The 5,213-nt window shown below is 30.8% G+C and overlaps 1 long non-coding RNA gene across 7 annotated transcripts; it reads right to left on the reverse strand.

Annotated features, from left to right (window-relative positions):
• Positions 1-654: 654 nt before the first annotated feature.
• On the reverse strand, positions 655-4,868 carry LOC18608605 (uncharacterized). 7 transcript variants are annotated; one of them, XR_016024512.1, is made up of 8 exons: positions 4,632-4,868; positions 4,382-4,418; positions 4,060-4,097; positions 2,794-2,891; positions 2,314-2,465; positions 2,121-2,225; positions 1,598-2,032; positions 655-729 (listed from the first exon to the last, which is right to left on the reverse strand). It is a non-coding gene; the product is annotated as an uncharacterized LOC18608605 (long non-coding RNA). The 7 variants fall into 7 exon arrangements; XR_001926340.2 differs by having other exon boundaries at positions 2,314-2,498; XR_001926342.2 differs by having other exon boundaries at positions 2,781-2,891.
• Positions 4,869-5,213: the final 345 nt, after the last annotated feature.

Here is a 5,213-nt window from a genome sequence, read left to right on the forward strand (position 1 = left end):
TGGTTAAATTCTTGTGTACACATTACCATAATAAATATATAGAAGGGGAATAACATTATTTTGGGAGGTTTTGTGGATTATACTGCATTTTCTGATTTACAATAATGTTTAGAGTCACTTGTACCCGCACATTAAGGAAGTTCATTTTTGCAATCTATTTAGGTAACTATTTGTAGTATAATTCTAGATTAGTCCAGAAAACACTACAACATTTTTGACCTTTGGCTGAAAAAAAATTGCAGTCATAGGTGAAAAGTATGCAGCCTTAGGTTAAGGCTGCACTTTTTCTAAGTGCAGCCTTAGCCAATGTATGGAAAAGTATGGCTGCACTTGTTTATGGGATTCAACAGCAAAATTAAAGTGCAGCTGTATGCTATATGACTGCAATCTTAAATCATATGGTAGCATATAAAATGTGCAGCTAAAAAGTATAAAATAGAGACACATATAACCTTTTAATATGTGATAGAAAGACATGCTCACAAATCATAAAATCAAATTGTAGAACTAATGCCTCAAAAATTAAATGCTTTAAAAATCATTTTCAAAGGTCTTTACAATGTTTACCGTATGGAATCAAATGTTTCTAGTAGAACTAATCCTTAACTAATTTTAGTCATCTCTCTCTCTTTCTCTCTTATTCTCTCTAATTCCTCTCTATACATATTTATTTGTCCATTCTCCAACCTAACAAAACCAGTTGACATTGCAGTTCCCAGCCTTCCTTACCTGCAAAGATTAAGTTGCAAGATAAAATTTATTTGCAAGTAGTTTATATAATAGGTAATATTTTTTCTAAAAAGCATAATTATATTAACCCATCACCAATGGATGCCATGGCAAGTCTTTTGTCTTATTAGCATCAGACTTTAATGGCATAAAAATTGGTGGTAACAGAGCCGTACAATTACAATAAAATCTCTATGAAGTGGCTAAGTTCAGTAAGGACAAGATGAAAAAGAAGACTGAAAACAGCAGGAGCCAAAAGTAAGGTAATCAAGAAATGCTTCTGTCACAAAAATAAAATCAAAGCCAAACCAATAGACCTAAGACCTTGCTGTGTTTCACTAATAGAAACTGCCATCAGAAAATTAAAAAAGAGACCCCTAGGATGAGTCATCAAAAACAAGGAAGCTTCTAACAGAGAACAATACATCAAAAAATCATGATAGAGATTTGGTAGATAACAATTCCAATGATAATGCTAGAACAAAATTATCTTCAAAGCAATTGGAATCAATTTCTCCAAGTATCTTGTTAGGCTCATTTGTTTGAAGTTGTGCCTTTATTCTTCCAAGAGAAGTTGAGGAACATTAACTTCCACCATTTAAGAAAAGTAAAAATGATATCACAAATAATAAATCTTAAATTATATTACAAATTAGAACCTCAAAATTGTAAAAACTCCTAAAGTGGTTGCAACTTACTAACCTTACAAATCTGATTTAAAGATATATTATCAAATATTTGGTGTTTGATTATTTGTTTCATTTCTTGACAATCGATCAACGATGATTCATTAAGCTGCAAATTATTATAAGTAAAAAAACTTGAGAATTGAAAGAAAATAAAAAAAAATAGTTGCAATAGATGTTACCATTTGTGAAGAAGTTGATGGCCGGTCATTTATGGTTGAAGTTGCTGGCCTAGGAAACCTCATTTGTAATTGTGAGATCAACAAGTTAATTTGCTGCAAAATTGCTGATTTGATAGTTAGAACTTGATCTATCATTTCAGTCTCGATAGATTGTACTTGCTGCTCCAACTTTTTTTGCATCTCCTATTCTAATTCATTTTTCACTTCTTTCATCTCATCCATAACAACTCTTCTAGCATTTTCAACAATTCTTTGGGCATCCATGGAATCAAATGAAGGTGGTTTTTTCTTCTAATCTGAAGCAGTCGCACCTCTTTCATAAAGAGACACATGGCCAGCTTTGTTGTGCCCCATTACATGAGCAAAGATTTCATTTTGAGCTTCAAGATTCTCAGAATTCTCTAAATTTTGAGATATTTGCTGCTTATATTCAAACTGAAATTAAACATAAATAATTATAATTAAATTATTCATGTTTATATGATCTTTCTACATCATATCAATATAAAGTTTGTAGTCATACCAAAATTCTCATGCTTTCCTCATCCAATTCTCCATTCTTGTGTTTATGTATAAAAAGAAACATATCAGCTTGGGATATTTCCTCTATGTTTCCCCTATTAACTATCTGTATTAATAAAAAATAAAATAAATTACTAACAAAATAGCTTACAAGTTAACAACATTATAAACACAATAAAGGGTAAAACTAGTACCATATATTCATGGTGATCCAACTTTTGTACAAAAGACAAAAGAGCACCTAGGCATAAAGGGCATTAATTTAATCAAATTAACCCCACATGGCAACATGATTCTTTCTCCACTTCCAATGACCCCAAAGGTTCCTTTTTGGTTTCTTCTTTAACTTGAAAATTAACAACAACTATCACATGAACACCTATATTTTATATAAAATATTTGGATCAGATCTAGGGAAAGAAAATGAGTAATAAACATTACACTAGCTATAGAAACAAACATGTATACTTTTGTCTGCATGCATACATATAAAACAATATAATGTTTTAGACTCAAAGACTAAGACGAACCTTGACTCTAAATACAAAATAAGATTAACAGTATAAGAAGAAATAAAAACTACATATGGATAAAAGATAATCATTAACTTATTCCATCTTAATAATTTCAAAAACTACCTTGATGTGTTTAAAATACATACCCAGACAGCTTACCGGAACTGATGTACTAGTGGATGATTCTGTGGATTTGAAGATGAACTAGCCTTGACATTTTCAAAATCGATATCAAGCAACTTCTTAAGGTCAGGTAACTGTAGTTAAAACATGGAAGCAAAAGATGACATTAATTCAATAAGTGTTAGTATACAAAATGATATTAATTCAATAAGTGTTGACATTAAATGTTAACATTAGATGTTGTTATTTCAGATCATTAACAGCGACAATGTGCAAGAAACTGCAAGGGAGACTGATGGATACTTCATTAAGAGTGGGATTGTCACAGTAATCAATGATTCTTAGAAAATGCTAATAAACTACATAGATATTCTTAAATGTTTGGTTGGTCTTATATCTTGCCCAGCTAGAATATACTTTTAAAATTCATATATATATATATATATATATATATATATATGAGTATATCTTTTGATTGGGATTTGATAAAAGATTTGATGGTGTGGTTGGTTTTGGATCCTTTCATTTTCAAAACTGGCATACAAACCTAAACACTATACAAACCCTCAATAAAACCTCATGTTGAAATTCCTAGCAAAGTTTATTATATAAAAATAAAACTTGAGTGTGTACTGTTGACTGACTTTGATGGAACTGGAAGTCAAGTGGCCTTCGTCCTTTTCCAAGAACTGCTCTAACAAATTGATGAATTGACCTTAGGACTCGGTGACAGAGGGGACTAAACTATAACAAAAGAAGATATCTTATTGACGGTAAACCATACATAAGGTTATATTAAGAAAGACCCCCTTATCATGTCTAGCTTGTTCCAACTTACGTTGTTTAATGTTAAAAGCTTACTAATTATAAGCTAACTTGACTTGAGATTAGTAAGAGTAGAGCTTGAGAAAATTCTCTTTACATCATACCTAATTATGTCAAAATTGGTTACAGCACTTGTCCCCCTAAACTTAATTGCAACAATATCATAAGCTTCAGTTGCTTTTTCTTGTGTGCCTATAATGTAGAATATAAATTATATTATTGCATATCATAGTTAGGATTCTTTGGGAATTGATAGCTTAACTACATTAAATTTTATAAATAAAAAGTGAAGGACAAAATTATAATCCAACTGCCAATTTCATCAAAGCATGTCGTTGAATTACCTAGCTGAGCAATGTAAAGGCGATTGTAATGAAGATAAGCACTATCATAGAGCTTATAACATAGTTTCTTTAAGGCAATTCCATCATCGACTAAATTACAAAAGAAATCGAAGGAAAAAGCACTAAAACTTACCTATGTTAGATTCTCAAGCAACCAAAGTCATCTTACTCCTAGAATCAAAGAGACAAAATAGAAAACATTAACTGCAATCAAGTAGAAAATAAAAGAAAGAGAAAATTAATGAAACGAAAATCCAATTTAAAAATATCTCACAAATCAATAAAAGAAAGACCAATAACCTTAAGCAACCTTCTATTGATATCTATATTTCCTAAGCAACCTTAATTTGCGATCAAAATCCTTAATTAGTGTTATAGGAAACCCTAATCTAAACTTGATCTACATAAATCATGCTTAAAATAAAAGAAAATCAGAGGAGAAATAGAGTGAGTACCTGAATCAGAATTAGAGAATTGAATATGACCACTTGCCTGAACACAATAGAAAACTCTATTCAACATTTGTTCAAAATTCTCAACTATCAAATTTCAAATAGATTTGAAAAAATAACGAACAAAAATAACATAAAATCAAAAGAGTTGAGAAAATCATTGAGGATATCTGTAGATCTGTGTCAACCGAGAATGTTTTTAGTAGCCAAAGAAAGAAAAAGAGAATTGATGAATCAAGAAAAAGAGATTTACCTGTCTTAGAAAAATTGAGAGTAGATCAAATAATTTGTACGGAGCAGAACACCTAGGAATTGAAATGGGCAAGCTCAAATATAGGAACGGGTCTAGGACTACGCATGTGACACAAATCCATTTGAGTTGGTTGACATCATCAACTCTTCATTTGTTTGGCATTTTCTAGAATCATGAAAAGTGAAAGCAGCAGGGCAGAGCTAGAGGGATTTTTCAAGAATATAGTCTATTTGACCACGTAAAAGGCAAGGGGCTTTTGTTTGTTTTATATTAAGCTGTTGGCTGCTTTTATTTTGTGGGTTTTTCACTTTTTTAATTTTTTTATGGGATTACACTTCAAATAGTGTAATTAAATGAAGTGTATTAAGAGTAATATGATGAATTTAGTTACATAAGAAAAAATGCAACTAAAATTTTGCAATAAAAGGGTAAAAATGTTGTAGTGAAATCACTTTGTTCTCATGTTGTCTTTTTCTCTAGTTATTAGTTAGGCCCATAGTTCTCCCACATCTCACAATGATTTATCTCGTTTTTAGTAGTGGTAGTATAATATTTTAGGCAGATACAGTTAGGGCAAATCAT

This window comes from Theobroma cacao, chromosome 2 (assembly GCF_053813885.1).
Source record: "Theobroma cacao isolate CCN51 chromosome 2, ASM5381388v1, whole genome shotgun sequence".
NCBI lineage: Eukaryota > Viridiplantae > Streptophyta > Magnoliopsida > Malvales > Malvaceae > Theobroma > Theobroma cacao.